The following is a 17,235-nucleotide window of genomic DNA, read 5'->3' as shown; positions in this document are numbered from 1 at the left end:
TATGTCTAAAGATGTTGAAAAAATTTTCATAAATGTATTAGCCATTTGTGCTTGTTTTCAAAACCAGCTTTTCAAAACTGTCTAGTTCATTTGTGCATTTACTCATTGGATTCTTTTGATGGTGGATTTTTAATCTATTTACTTAATCTAGATATTAATATTTTCTCTCAAAGAATAGCTTATAGCAATATCACAAAAACCAATACAACATGTTTACACAATGGGATAGTATTCAAAAATTATAAAGAAGAAACATTGATAATAGGAAAATGAATATAACGAACTGATCAAGCTGAGGGAGGTATATCAAATATAAAAATGGATATTTTTCATTTATATGTTGAACCTAGGCTTAAAAATTAAAAGTAGATGGATTCAGTGGCTCAAGACAATATTCTTTGTTATTTAAGAAGAAGAGATTGGCTGGATAGTGGTTTGATGTCATACCAGAAAAAATGCTCAGTAGACCCTAACTTAGCCAATAAGAAGTTTGGTATGGTGACACATACATCTGTTATGTGGAAAGCATAGTAAAGAAAGATGACTTTACAGGGTGACACGGGAATTAATATTATATCTTATCTCAAAAAGAAACAACAAAGCTTAAGGGCTCGGATATATTTTAAGTGTTAGAGCAAATCAATCACACATGTGAATCTCTGAGTTAAAACCCCAGTGCTGCCAAAAATATTTTTAAAACTAATATGAGGTGGTTGTTTGTGACTCATGCCTGTAATCCTAGCTAATCAAGAGGATGGGAAATGAAGGTTGTGGTTTGAAGATACTTATCTTCAGTTAACCAGCAAAAAGCCAAAAGTGGAGCTGTGGTTCATGTGGTAGAATGCCATCCTTGAGCAATGTTTAGGGATAGCACCCAGTCCCTGATTTCATGATTGACTTCCAACACAGACACAGACACAGTCACAGACACAGACACAGACACAGACACAGACAAAGACAAAGACACCACACACACACATACACACACAGTGAAAGCAAATGAAAAGAGAGTGTTAAGGAAAAGAATGATTAAAATACATTAGATATAACTATGAAAAGAGCAAAATGAAACACTCTGAATATTAAAATGGAAGACAAAGGGATGTTAAGAATAATATAAGTGAAGTAAGCCAGTCCCAAAGAAACATAGGTCCCATGGTTTCCCTTATTTGCAATATCTAGTATAGGTATGAGTCAAGCAGAAAAGGTCAGATAATGTGATGTTAGGAAAACGAACCCTTAAATATGTATTTTAATGTTTTCGTTTCTTTCATGCATGTGTTTCTAACGCATTTATAAGATTATTTCTTTGTTGCTTTGTATGTTCCTCCCCCACAGTGTAACCCCCGCTTTCACTATATTTGATGTCAGTATAACATGTGGAGGAGATGGGGACAAACAAGTTGTTTAAGGATTCAGGTGGACCTGTTGCAACAATGAGAAATACAAAATGTCATGTCAAAACCAGCTTTACAATGTCGGTGTGGGGGGGGAGGGGCGTATGATTGGGTGGGGGGGAGGGGGGAGGCTGGGAAGGGAGGTGAAGGGTAAACAAAGGAGGAGGCTGCAATGCTTGGTAAGAAATGTATGCATTACCCTGCCCATGTAATTGTAACCCCTCTGTACAGTATGTTCTCAAATAAAATTAAAAAAAAGAATAATATAATGGGCATCATTTTGATCAAAGTATGTTATATGCATATATGTAAACACTACAATGAAAAACCTTTGCATAATTTATAAAATGTAGAGTACAAGGAAAATAAGCAAACATTAATACATAGTCTGTTCAATTTTCAATAACACATGAGGCAGGCACATATTCATTCAATGGAATCTCATTCAATGCAAGGGTTACTGGGCTATTTTGATTCCTAATATCCATTAAAGTAAATTTTGGTAATTCATATCACACTTAGGCCTTACCTTAGAATATGGAGTTAGTGTCTTGATTGTGTGTAAAAGATGAAACACTGTTACCAAAATGATCGACTATTAGTCAGGATAATAAGCATTACAAATATGATCTAGTTTTGTATGTCAAAAAATGATACCAACTTGATGACAGAAATGTCAAAAAAGTCAGATATTATTTATTTTTATTGTCTTCCTATTTTTAGTTTGAACTTGCCCTAATGGTGGAATTGGATGTAATTAATCTATAGATTTCTTAAAATTGTTGTGATGGATATCATCTGCATACCTCCTCCTTTTCCAGGAATAAAGTAAACTTGTTTGCCTTGGGGAGGATTATAGGCAATGATACAGGAGCATGCTTTGAATCACATTTAATTTGAATGCAGCTTGTCTGATACAATTTCAAGCATCACTTTCTATTAGCATTTCCATATAATTCTTGGCACCTACATGGATGTGAATCTCTCTCTGAGGCTCTACTCAGGAATGAATTACTGTATGCTGGAAGGTACACAATTCTCCTATGTAACTTACACAAAAATCAATTTTCATTAACAACAGCCTTGGTATACATTAGGGCATACAAAGTCACTATATGCAAATATTTTTCACTTATTCATTTATTATTTATTTTTAGGACAAATCAAGAAACTTTCCTAGTATGACAGAAAAGACAAGTACGAAAACAACAATGTCATTCTGATTTTTTTAGAGGTTTAAATAGATGTATGCAAACATTGATGCAGATCTCATTCATATTGTCAAGCAGATCGACAGTGTCAGTATGTAGGGTTTTACAAAGAATAAGTTATTCAAAGAATAAATTTGTCTTGAATAATTTTGTATTTGTCAATTCATATATTTTGCATGAGTGTGTGTGTGTGTGTGTGTGTGTGTGTGTGTGTGTGTGTGTGTCTGTCTGTCTGTCTGTCTGTGTGTATGAAAGAGGAGGGGGATGGAAGCAGGACAGGTAAGAGAGAGGGAAAAAGATGAGAGTTTTTGCGTTTTTGAAATGGAGAAAATTCCAAAGATATTAAAGCAAAAATATTGTCCTGAGACTTTTTTAAACCCCTGAAGCACTCACTAAAATGCTGAAGGAGAATTTGCAGAAAAACTCCTTTATATTTTTTACCTACTTCATGAATTGAGTGAGCACATAAAACATTTTCCTTTAAAAATCTACTCTTATGCGGACCTTCTTCCCAAATTTTAAAGAACCTTCATTTTATAGTTTCAGTTTAAAAAACATCCTGTTTTTAAATCAGTTTTTACTTCTTGTCAGGTTACATTCTACATAGTTCCAATGCCTATGATCTTTTTTCAAGTTAGACTTACTGGTAAAATTAGTCACCTTGATATTTCATAGGATGCATGAAATAAAATAGGTTAAATAAAGCTTCAGTGACCAGAAATAAGTTATATTATTACTAATCTGAATTAGTTGAAAACATTGACTTCATTTAGCTCTCATATTTTATTTTATTTTATTGTTAAGCTGTTGTAGGGAGGGGTTACAGTTACATGAGTAAGGCAATGAATACCTTACTTGACGATCATTGTTACCCCTTCCCTTCATTGTTGTTGTTCCACTATCCCTTGCCTCCCCCAGCTTCCACACTCCTATCCTCCCCTTCCCGCCCCCTCGCTGCCCGAGATTGTAAAGCTCTTTCCAATATACTGTCCTGTGGGTATCTTTGTAGCAATAGGTTACCTTGTGTCCTTGTTTCAGGGTTTTGTTATTTCCCCTCCCTTCCCCAGATTACATGTATGTGTGTGTGTGTGTGTGTGTGTGTGTGTGTGTGTGTGTGTGTGTAATAGAATATTATATATATATATATATATATATATATATATATATATATATATACACACATAATAGAAGCAAGGTATCAAAATCGAGTACAGTGACAACAGGGGATATGCCATAGGGGAAGAACATACAAAGGAAACAACAACAAAAAATAATAAAAACACATGGTACATTTAAAATAGTAACAATAGAGACAAACCTCTTGTGTCCATATCATGGGATTCATTTCACTTAGCATCACTTTATATGGTCATTTGGATATGGTTTTTGAGCTTTTCAGCTCATCTGAAAAGATTGTACTATACATATATACTAATTGTTGCAAATAAGGGAAACCAGGGGACGTAAATTTCTTTGGGACTGGCTAACTACAATTAGTATGATGTTTTCGAATTCTTTCCATTTCCTAACAAATGAGGCAGTGTCGTTCTTTCTGATGGAAGCAAAGAATTCCATTGTGTGTGTTTGTATATATATATATATATATATATATATATATATGTACATACATATATATATATCACATTTTCTTGATCCACTTATCTACTGAAGGGCATCTGGGTTGGTTCCATATCTTAGCTATGGTGAATAATGCTGCAATAAACATAGTTGTGCTGGTAGCTTTAGTTATGGCCTTGCTTGTGATTATTTGGGTAAATGCCCAGAAGTTGGATTGCTGGGTCATAGGGGAATTCTATGTGGAATCTTTTGAGGAACCTCCATACTACTTTCCAGAGTGGTTGAACAAGTTCACACTCCCACCAACAATACAGTAGGGTTCCCTTTTAGCCACATCCCCGCCATCATCTCTTGTTATTAGATTTCGTGATTATAACCATTCTAACTGGGGTGAGGTGGAATCTCAATGTTGTTTTGATTTGCATTTCTTTTTTTTCTTAATTTTTTTATTGTGAAAATATTTTACAGAGGGGTTACAATTATATGAGCAAGGTAATGAGTACATTTCTTATCAAACATTTTTGCCTCCTCCTTTGTTTCCCCTTCCCATCCCTTCCCACCCCCGCTCCATCTTCCCCCCTCCTTCCTCCCCCCCAACCCTCCCCAAAGTTGTAAAGTTCGTTTTTCGACATAACGACTTGTACAGCTCATTGTTGCAATGGGTCCATCTGTATCCCTATTTAAACTATGTTTTCCCCCCTTCTCTTCCACAAATTATACCAACATCTTCCCCTCTCCTTCTTCCCCCCCCAAACCCCCTCTCCCGCCAAAGTTGTAAAGTTTGTTTTTCGACATAACAACTTGTACATCTCATTGTTGCAATGGGTCCACCTGTATCCCTATTTAAACTATGTTTTTTTCCCCTTCTCTTCCACAAATTAAACCAACATCAAATACAGTGAAAATAGCGGTTATACATTGGGAGAGGGACATACAAAGCAACAAAAATTATCTTATAAATATTTAGAAACAATAGCAAGAAAGAAAAATAATTTGAGTCCTCATCTTGGGGTTCCTTTCGCCTAACACCAATTTGTCTGACCGTTTCTGCTTGTCTCAGACATATACTAGTTATTACAAATAAGGGAAACCTTATTTGCATTTCTTTTATGGCCAGAGAAGTTGAGCATTTATTTACGTTAACACATATTTTTTTTTAATTGTATTTTATTTTATTTGAGAACATACTGTACAGGGGGGCTACAATTACATGGGCAGGATAATGCATACATTTCTTACCAAGCATTGCAGCCTCCTCCTTTGTTTACCCTTCACTTCCCTTCCCCGCCTCCCCCCTCCCCCCACCAAATTTTACACCCCTCCCCCCACCCAATTATACCCCCTTCCGCCCCCACACCGACATTGTAAAGCTGGTTTTGACATGACATTTTGTACTTCTCATTGTTGCAACAGGTCCACCTGAATCCTTAAACGACTTGTTTGTCCCCATCTCCTCCACATGTTATACTGACATCAAATATAGTGAAAGCCGGTGTTACACTGTGGGGGAGGGACATACAAAGCAACAAAGAAATAATCTTATAAATGCATTAGAAACACATGCATGAAAGAAACGAAAACATTAAAATACATATTTAAGGGTTCATTTTCCTAACATCACATTATCTGACCTTTTCCGCTTCACTCATACCTATACTAGATATTGCAAATAAGGGAAACCATGGGACCTATGCTTCTTTGGGCCTGGCTTACTTCACTTAATATAATTTTTTCCAAACCTTTCCATTTCCTAACAAATGGGGAAATGTCATTCTTTCTGATGGAGGCATAGAATTCCATTGTGTATATATACCACATTTTCTTGATCCATTCATCTACTGAGGGGCATCTGGGTTGGTTCCATATCTTAGCTATGGTAAATAATGCTGCAATAAACATAGTTGTGCTGGTAGCTTTAGTGTGGTCTTGTTTGTAGACATTTGGGTAAATGCCCAAAAGTGGGATTGCTGGATCATAGGGGAGATCTATGTGAAGTCTTCTGAGGAACCTCCATACTGCTTTCCAAAGTGGTTGAACAAGTTTACATTCCCACCAACAATGAAGTAAGGTTCCTCTCTGTCCACATCCCCTCCAGCATCTGTTGTTGTTAGAGTTCTTGATTTTTGCTGTTCTAACTGGAGTGAGGTGATATCTCAATGTTGTTTTGATTTGCATTTCTTTTATGGCTAGGGATGTTGAACATTTCTTCATGTGTCTATTGGCCATCCTTCTTTCTTCTTCAGAGAAGCTTCTCTTTAAGTCTTTCGCCCACTTATTTATTGGGCAGTTGATTCTTTGAGGATTTGTTGTTGGGTGGTTTAATTTTTTGAGTTCCAAGTATATTTTAGATATGAGACCCTTGTCCGTTGTAGGGCTAGTAAAGATCTTCTCCCAATCGGTGGGCTTTCTATTGATCTTGCCAGCTATGTCATTTGCCCTGCAGAAGCTCTCCAATCTTATGTAATCCCATTTGTCCAACCTTTCTTTGATTTGTTGTGCTTCCGGGTCTCTATTCAGAAAATTTCGACCTGAGCCAAGGAGACCTAGGGTTTCTCCTATTCCATCCTGTAATGTTTTCAGAGTGTCTGCTTTGAGTTCAAGGTCTTTGATCCATTTGGAGTGGATTCTGGTGCAGGGTGATATATAAGGATCTAGCTTTAGTTTTCTACATGTAGTTAACCAATTTTGCCAGCACCATTTACTGAAGAGGCTGTCTTTCTTCCATTCTATTGTTTTAGCTTCCTTATCGTAGATTAGATGGCTATAGGTCTGTAGGTTCATTTCTGAGTTTTCAATTCTATTCCATTGGTCCTGAGGTCTGTTCTTATGCCAATACCAAGCTGTTTTGATTACTATGGCTTTATAGTAGAGTTTGAAATTTGGTATTGATATTCCTCCAGCAGTGTTCTTTCCGTTGAGAAGTGTTTTTCTATTCGGGGTCTTTTATTGTTCCATATGAATTTTTGGATTGCCTCCTCTATTTCCTTGAAGAATGAGGGTGGAATTTTGATGGGTATCGCGTTGAATTTGTAGATAGCCTTGGGAAGTATTGCCATTTTCACGATGTTAATCTTGCCAATCCAGGAGCATGGGAGGTTTTGCCATTTTTTAAGTTCTGTGTTGATTTCCTTTTTCAAGATTTTAAAGTTTTCATCATAGAGGTCCTTCACTTCTTTGGTTAAGTTAATTCCTAGGTATTTTATTTTTTGTGGGGCTATTACAAATGGAGTTGCTTTCCTAATTTCAGCCACACTTTTCTCATTGTTGGCATATAGAAAAGCCATTGATTTTGGGGGGTTAATTTTATAACCTGCTACTTTGCCAAAGTTTTGAATCAGCTTGAGTAATTTGGGAGTGGAGTCCATGGGATTCTTTAAATACAAGATCATGTCATCTGCAAAGAGGGAGAGTTTTATTTCTTCTTTCCCTATTTGGATCCCCTTTATGTCTGCATCTTGTCTTATTGCTGTAGCTAGGCATTCTAATACTAGATTGAAGAGAAGTGGAGAGAGTGGGCATCCTTGTCTTGTTCCTGAGTTAAGAGGAAATGGCTTTAGTTTTTCACCATTGAGTATAATGCTGGCTGTAGGTTTGTCATATACAGCCTTTATTGTATTGAGGAATGTTCCATGGATTCCTAATTTTTCCAGAACCTTCATCATAAAGGGGTGTTGGATCTTGTCAAATGCTTTTTCTGCATCTATTGAGATAACCATGTGGTTCTTATTCTTGCTCCTGTTGATGTGATGAATAATATTAATTGATTTGCGTATATTGAACCAGCTTTGCATCCCTGAAATGAATCCTGTTTGATCATGGTGTATGATTTTTTGGATGAATTGTTGAAGTCGATTGGCCAAAATTTTGTTGAGAAGTTTTGCATCAATGTTCATCAAAGAAATGGGTCTATAGTTCTCTTTCTTTGATGAGTCCCTGCCTGGTTTTGGGATGAGGGTTATGATGGCTTCATAGAATGTGTTCGGTAGTGAGCTTTCTCTTTCAATTTCATTGAAGAGTTGGAGGAGTATTGGTGTGAGCTCTGCTTTGAAGGCCTTGTAAAATTCCGCTGTAAAACCATCTGGTCCTGGACTTTTCTTAGCTGGGAGGTCTCTTATTGCTGTTTCTATTTCAATGCTTGATATGGGCCTGTTAAGCTGGTTTAACTCATCTTGGTTTAGTTTTGGCATGTCAATATTTGCTAGGAAAAGGTCCATTTCTGTCAAGTTCTCAGACTTATTAGCACAAAGTTTTGAGAAGTATCCCCTAATAATGTTCTGAATCTTGGTTGTTTCCGTGGTGATGTTTCCATTCTCATCTCTGAGTTTATTAATTTGGGTGTGTTCTCTCCTTTTTCTGAGAAGGTTTGCTAAGGGTCTGTCAATTTTGTTAAGTTTTTCGAAGAACCAACTCTTTGTTTTGTTGATTCTTTCTATAGTTTTTTTGGATTCTAACTCATTTAATTCTGATTTAATTTTGATTATTTCTTTCCGTCTACTGGATTGGGGTTTATCTTGCTGCTCTTTTTCAAGGAGGTTTAGATGTGTCATTAAATTGTTAGTTTCCGATCTCTCCAATTTGTTGATGTAGGAGCTCAGAGCTATAAACTTGCCTCTGAGTACTGCCTTTGCTGTGTCCCAGAGGAGCTGGTAATTTGTGTGTTCATTTTTGTTGAATAGCATGAACATTTGAATTTCCTTTCTAATCTCTTCCATGACCCACTCATGATTAAGCAGTGTGTTGTTCAGCCTCCATGTGATACCAGACTTTCTTTGGTGGCTTTTGGTGTTGAGATCTAATTTTATTCCCTTGTGGTCAGAGAGAATGCAAGGTATAACTTCAATGTTTCTGAATTTAGACAAGTTTGCTTTGTGGCCTAAAATGTGGTCTATTTTAGAAAACGTTCCATGTGCTGCTGAGAAGAACGTGTATTCTGTTGCTGCTGGGTGAAATGTTCGGTAAATGTCTGTTAAGTCTAGTTGGTCTATGCAGCTGTTTAGATCTGCGGTTTCTCTGTTGAGTTTTTGCCGAGTTGATCTATCTAGTGGGGAGAGTGGTGTGTTAAAATCACCAACAATTAATGTCTTTGGATCTATATGGGATTTGAGGGAAAGTAGTGTTTCTTTGATAAATTTGGGTGCTCCATTGTTTGGCGAATAGATATTTAGAATTGTAATATCCTCCTGAAGGAGAGATCCTTTAATTAGTATGTAGCGACCTTCTTTATCTCTTCTCACGAATTTTAGTTTGAAGTCTATTTTATCTGATATTAGGATTGCAACTCCCGCCTGTTTATGAGGGCCGTTTGCTTGGTAGATTTTGTTCCAGCCTTTAACTTTGAAAATATGTTTGTTTTTACGGGCAAGATGTGACTCCTGCAGGCAGCAGATAGAGGGGTCTTGTTTTTTAATCCAACTAGACAGTCTATGTCGCTTAATTGGAGAGTTCAGTCCGTTAACGTTAAGAGATAGGACTGAGAGGTATTTGGGGGTTCCTGCCATGTTATCCACCTTCTTGGGGGCTGTGAAAACTGGGTTCTTCCTAAGGTTCTTGGATTCTCAGTTTGGGTGCAGATTCTTGGCCTTTGTTGCGTTCTTGTTGGTTTTCTATGTGTAGGACATCTTTAAGAATCTTTTGCAGGGCTGGTTTGGTGGAGATGTATTGTTTCAATTTTTCTTTGCTATGGAAGGTTTTTATTTGGCCTTCAGTTATGAAGGAGAGTTTAGCTGGGTACAGTATTCTTGGTTGATAGTTGTTTGTTTTTAGGGCATGGCATACGTCATTCCAGGCTCTTCTTGCTTTGATTGTCTCTGCTGAGAAATCTGAGGTGATTCTAATTGGTTCCCTTTATAGGTGATTAACCTTTTCTCCTTGACAGCTTTAAGGATCTTTTCCTTGGTCTGGGTTGATCCTGTGTGGATTATAATGTGACGGTTTGATGTCCTATTCGGGTCTGGTCTATTTGGGGTTCTAAAAGGTTCTTGTTTCTGAATAGGCCTATCTTTTTGTATGTTTGGGAAGTTCTCTGCTAGGATCCTGTTAAACAAATTTCCTAGACCATTAACTTCTGTTTCTAGGTGCTCCTCTACACCCATTATCCTTAGATTGGGCCTTCTGATGGTGTCTTCCAGGTGTTGGATAGACCTATCATATTTCTTGGACTTGTCTTTGATGGTTGTATGTTCTTTCTCTATAATATCTAGGCTGTCTTCAATCCCTGAGATTCGATCTTCTGCATGGTCTAACCTGCTGTCAAGACTCTCTACTTTGTTTTTTATCTCTTTTCCTTCTAATTGGTCAGCTTTGATGGCTTCAAGTTCTTTGTTGAAGCTCTGTTTTAGGTCTTGTATGAATTTCTTTACTTCCTTAATTTGGTGTTCAGTGTTTGTTCTCAAATCACTTAGTTGATTGGTTATGGTTTCTTTGGACTCCCATTCCTTCTGTTGGGTTCCATTCAGCATTCCCTTTGTGGTCTCCCTGACTTCCTTCAGAGCTTTGTTAATGGATTCCATGAATGTCTTTAGTGATCTTTGTGTATTCTCTACCTGGTCTCTTAATTCGTGAATTACACTTTGATTAGTTTCCTCCCTTCTGTGGGATTCCTGCAGTTCTCTTTGAGTGTTCTCTGCCTGCTCACGCCATTCCTCCCTTTCTCTTTGAGTATTCTCAAGTTGTTCTCGCAAATCCTGTATCAGTTTTTGAGAAGCTTCCTCACGCTTATGATATTCCTGTATAAACTTCTGGGATGCCTCCTCTCTCTCCCTATCACGCTCATACAGAGTCCTTTGTACATTGTCAAACTTCTCATTTATCATGTTTGCTATTAGTGTTTGTAGAGCTATTTGGTAACTCTCCTCTGGATTATTCTTTATCTGTTCTAATCCCTGATTATCAAGATTGAGAATTGAGATACCCGAATTTGCCATTTTTCTTGTGTTTTTCCGGCTTACTCGGCCCATTTGAGATAAAGATTGCACCAGTTTTGTGCTAGAACACTATCTTAAGGCAACCATCAACCAAAGTTTGCATTTGTACAGTCAATAGTCTACAGATACAATCTAGTTCAACAGATACATCTATTCAACATCAAACGACTATATGTTAAAGGACTTCCAACCGCAGAAAAGAATTTGGAAAACCAGAAATTATTAGGATTAGGGAGAGATGTGGGTAAAAAATAGGAATAGATTGGTGTGGGGAGGCACAGGGAGAGTTAACTATGTCCTAATCACAGTGCAGGAAATGAGTTGGGTAGGATGCAAGTAGAGGGAGAGAGAAAAAGAAGAGACGGAAAGGGGAATAAAGAGAGACCAGAAAAAGAATAGAAACGTAAAAATTAATGTTATTATAGAGGTTAAAAGACCGTCTATTTAGAGAGGAATGTGAATATGTTCAGAGAAGGGGAGGGACATAGAGGAGTTGTGAAAAGCTTTAAGGATGGGAACGGGAGAAGAAAAGATCAGAAGTTCAGTAGAGCTAGATAAAAAAACAAAAAGATAATTAAGAAAGAAAGAAAAAGAGAAAGAAGACAAGAAAAGAAAGGAAAACTCTTATTCACGTATTCCTAAAATAAAAATTATAAGATGAGAAAAAAAAAAGGTTACTGTAAAACAATTATTTTTTCAGAAGAGGCAAAAATTAAAGATTATAAAAAGTTTTAGAAGGGAAAAAAATTTATATATATATATATATATATATATATATATAAGGTAACAAAAACAAAAAACAAGCAAAAAAAAAGAAAAGAAGAAGAAGAAGAAAAAAAGAAAAAAAAAGAAAAAGAAAAAGAAAAAAAAAAAAGAAAAAAAAGTCTTTTGATTTTTTTTTTTGGGGGGGGGAGGAGTGGGAAGAATCCTGCATCTCCCTTTTGTCTGCAACCAGTCTCTTGTTGGAGTCTCTGGTCAGCTTGAGGTCCTGTGGCTTGATTGGTTTCTTAAGTCGGTTGGTTGGTAGAGGCAGAAAAATGCTCTGCTTTACCCAAGATTTTGAGATCCCCCTCCCAGGTTAGTTTTCTGGGAGGGTGGTCTGCTTTGAGAGTCACAAAAGAGGGGGATGTGGTGATGAGGCTAGGTTCTGGGTAGAGTTGAGGCCTTTCAATAAACAGTAGCTTTTCCCAGGGGCTATTTTGTGATAAAGCTCACAGCGCCCAGCCTGGAGCCATTCTCAGGGTTTCTGTTTTTCAATTGATTGTCGAGGCTGCTAGAGGGAGGGGCAGCCTCTGGCTCTGGTTACCCAGTGAGGCAAGGCACTCCTATGGCTGGCGCCTGAGCTGGGTGACTTTTCCCTGGATGGAGCTGAGTCTGGCAGGTCACTTCGCAGTTAAGTTCTTGTGACCTGCTAAATGACTCATTTTATTCCAAGGCCTGAGCTGGAGCTAGCAGCTCCTCCTAACTTTGTCAGTATCCAAGATGGAGATCACTGGTGCTGGGGGGGGAGGGGTGGCCTTCCCTCCTCTGCTCCCTGAAGAGTGAGGATGTCGGGCTTGTACTCATGCCGAGTCTTGGATCCTGGGTCGTCTCTGGTCTGCAAACAGCAGGATGAAGATGTTCGCTCCTTGTCGGTTCTTGTTGGTGTTGAGTAGAATCCGCTCGTCCGCTGCTTCTGGCTCCTTCGTCCCCGACTCTCTGTGTCTCAGGTATGTCTCCGCGGCGGTGGTCGTCGCCGCTGTGGCCCCGCCGCCGGAGCGGCAGCTGCTGCGTTTCCTTGGTTTCCCCTCTCTTCTCTAACTCTCTGTTCTGTGATGACACACTTGGTGTGATTCTCTGGCTTAGGACTGTTCACTGGAACTCTAAAACTCCTTTCTATGCGAGAGCTTGTTCAGATTCCAGCTTCTCCTCCACCATCTTCCGTTAACACATATTTTAAAGCCCAGTTTTCAGTGAAATGTATTTGTTCATTATAAAATGTGCTTTATGATTACAAAGTGATACAAACAGTTAAAAAATTAAAGTTATACAACTTGTGGGTGGAGATGGGAAGGAGGTCTTGAGAAAGAGTGAGGGAAAGGAAGACATTATAAGAAAGGAAACATACTCAATACCTGACTCATGTAAAGTAATCTCTCTGTATATCACATCTATAATAATAGTAACTTAATTAAAAGAGAGAAATATAATTTATTTATATTAACTTTTGAAGTAGATATGCTTTATCTTTTGCTTAGATACCTTTTTATATTGTAAGTTATGATTGGCTAAAGAGGTTTATTGATTTTATCTAATGGGGAAATTACATTTTTCTACTCACTCATTCACTTATTAAAATTAAGTACTTAATCTTTCCATAATCTTAATACAAATTAAAATAACACTAAGTTTATCTCACGCCAATCAGAATTGTTATCATCCATGAAAAAAAACAAAAAAAAAATACTGGCAAAGATGCATAGGGAAAGGAAACTCAACATTATTGCTGGTGGTGGAATGCAAACTAGTACAGCCACCACAGAAATTGGTATGGAATTTTCTCAAAAAATGAAAATGGATCTATCCTAGAATGCTTCCATACTGCTCTTAGGCATATATCTCACCAGATCTACATCAATACATGAGTGAGATAATTGCATAGCAATGTTTATTGCAGCTCTGTTCAAAATGACTAACTTTAAAAACAAGAAGCCCAACCAAACAATGGATAAAGAAAATGTAGTATATACATATATTTGTGTGTGTGTATACCATGGAATATTACTCAGCCATAAAGGAAAAATTAAATTAAATAATTTGCAGGACATAGGCGGAATGGGAGATTATATGTTGAATGAGGTAAGACAACCTGCAAAAGTACACACACACAAATATACATACAATAAGTCTGTTTTGTATATTCTGTGTCATAAAGGTATCAAAAACTTCATTTATAATGACTTTATGTTCATATATAAGAAACTAAATTCTATTACATGAAATTTGTTTCTCAAATGAAGAGCATTAGTTAATAATGATGCCCGTGGATTTTCTAGGCATAGAATAATGATGGAAAATCGCTCATAGTTGTTATCTTTTATTTTTTATTTTTTTTTAAATTTTTATTTTTTTATTGTGAAAATACTGTACAGAGGGGTTACAATTACATGGGCAAGATAGTGTGTACATTTCTTATCAAGCATTATAGCCTCCTCCTTTGTTTACCCTTCCCATCCCTTCCCATCCTCCCTCTTCCCCCACCTAATCCTCCCCCCCCAAGTTGTAAAGTTCGTTTTCGACATGACAACTTGTACTTCTCATTGTTGCAACAGGTCCAACTGTATCCTTATTTAAAGGACTTGTTTTTCCCCTTCCCCTCCACAAATTATACCGACATCAAGTACAGTGAAAGCAGGGGTTATACTGTGGGGGAGGGACATACAAACTAACATATTTTTTTCTTTTGGGTCCGGTCGTGAGACCTGAACTCTGGGCCTGGGCGCTGTCCCTCAGCTCTTCAGCTCAAGGCTAGCGCTCTACCACTTGAGCCACAGTGCCACTTCCGGCTTTTTTCTTTTTGCTTATGTGGTGCTGAGGAATCGAACCCAGGGCCTCAGGCATGCAAGGCAAGCGCTCTACCACTGAACCACCTTCCCAGCCCCAAACTAACACAATTTTGAAAGTCCTATTTTGGTAGTACTAGTATTTGACCTCAAGGCATTCTTGTTTGTTAGGTAGATGTTCTGTCACTGGCTTTAAGTGTTTTTAGTAAGTAAAATAAAGTCATATTTCTGCAAAAACTCAAAGACTTTATTTAGAAACTTAAAAATTAAAATATATTTCCTATTATAGGCAATGAAAGTGACTATCATTCATATGAAAAACACTGTTTCCCACTCCTATTCACCTTAAAATGCTCTGTTCTCTCACTGAATGACATTTTATACTTCCTAAGCTGTATTCTGAAAATTCAGATTGTGATACTTGTTATGATATCACTAATGTCCCAGATTGACATCCTAGGTTCTTTTTTTACCAACAGTTCCAACTACTTTCTACAGACAGGTCTAAATAATGCTTGCTCTCAAGTCAATTATTTGAAAATAGAACCTATAATGTGAGATTTACTATGATACTCTTAACTTTGTAGTGAATTGAAGTGTTTGTAGCATCTGTAAAATTGACTGATAGTTTCTCATACTGCCCGCAGTTCTACAGAGAATAAGACTTTTATGTGCAGAAAAGCAGCAAGGTCAAATAACTACAAAAGGTGTACTACAAATGCTACTTCTGATTTTGTAGGAATACTGAAAGCAGCTTACACAAATGCTCTGCTTCATGGAAGCAAGTGTCTGTGCGAGGAGAAGGGAAATGCTACAGAAAGAAAGATAAGGACAAGCAGATTCATGGTGCTCTGGTTTGAAGAATAAATGTGATTTGGTTTAGGTAATGTAGTCAATGTATTTTAATATTTTATATGGGAAATAAATGCATTGCCTTATAAGTTCTATTTTGACAGGTGAAAATATGTTGTCATATATTAGGAAGCAATAACACAAGTAAATACTCGTCAAGGGGTATGATAATTCAATATTTTTCACATCAAGCTACTGTTTCTTTGTTCTATAGAATTGAAATTATCAAATTTATGTAGAAGAGCCCTTCATGCAAGAACTGGAGAGTAGATTCCTTCATCTTCCACTGTCAATATAGAAGTCTGGGATTTTTTTTTCTATGCATAACTTTGGTAGAGTGCATCATTCCACCCTGAAAAAAATGAAAGACATATGCTCTGTTATGGACTTCATTCTCCCAATTGAAAACAGTTCCTTTCATATCAAGAATCATTATTAGCATGTAGTACTACATAACAACATATGATTATCCCTTGTCATAAAAAACATTGTAATTCATTCTTTAAGGTTGTCAGAGTGGTATACTTACACAATTGATTTTTATCCATCCATTAGAAAAAATGACATTGCATAATTTGCTAAGAAATGGAAGGACTTGGGAAAATAAATAATGTTAAGAGAATTGAGGCAGGCCCACAGGAACAAAGGATGTATGTTTTTCCCTCATATGTGGAAATTATAATTAATTTATAAATATACATGTAAACACTTAGAGCTGGTATCCAAGTATACATAAGTGTATTACCTGAATTATTGTAGCTTCTGGGGAGAATGTAAATGGTGTAATTCCTTAGAAAGGATGACTCACAACCAAATAAATACCAGGAAATGCATGCACAAAAAGGGATAGAGAATGGAATCAAGGAAAGGGGAGTGAAGGAAGGAATGAAGGAAGGGATATAGATTGTAGTCATAAAATTCAATGCATATCCTACAAAATTAAGAAAAGGGGTGGGGTTGGGTTGGGAGGGATGGAGGAGAATGGTGAAAGGTTAACATCAGTCAACTTTGTTTAACAACAACTATTGTGTGAAAGCATTTAAAAATAATAAAAATACAATTAAAATAAATAAGAACCATCCCATCCATTCCCCCTCTATAGATTTTAAAAGTTCTTTAGTTAAGGAGTAACTCTTTAGAAAAATAATTTGTTTTTTGAAATTTAGTGTTGTACAAGGGGATTACAATCTCTCTCTCTCTCTCTCTCTCTCTCTCTCTCTCTCTCTCTCTCTCTCTCTCTCTATATATATATATATATATATATATATATCCAAGTATAAGCAATAACTCTTTACCAACATTGCCACTCAATCTTAGCAGGTCATCTGTAGTTATATAGTATGCTATAACTCCTGACAAATTTGTCCATTTACTTGATTCTGATTCCCATGACATTCCAATAATTGCATTGCACATTAGTAAGATTCTAGGCAAGCCTGTGGGGCTCCTCTACTGAGAGTCTTAATTAAACTTGTTCTAAATTAAAATAACCTTTGCTGATACACTTGTCAGACCAGCTTTACAGACTTGCCTGGGACACAGGAGGCAATGACAAGATCAGTGGAAGCATGACAGGGATCAAGACCTAAGCAGTAAACTTGATGATTCACAGGGAGGTAATTTATTATACCCACTAGAGCTGCTAATATGATGGAGGACATGTATGAAAGTAGGAATATTATGGACAATATATAATATTGGAACAACAAAAAAGTTGATGTAATTTCATAGT

This window comes from Dipodomys merriami, unplaced genomic scaffold, assembly GCF_024711535.1.
Source record: "Dipodomys merriami isolate MVZ:Mamm:240054 unplaced genomic scaffold, mDipMer1.0.p SCAF_3, whole genome shotgun sequence".
Taxonomy (NCBI): domain Eukaryota; kingdom Metazoa; phylum Chordata; class Mammalia; order Rodentia; family Heteromyidae; genus Dipodomys; species Dipodomys merriami.
This window is presented reverse-complemented; position numbering follows the sequence as displayed.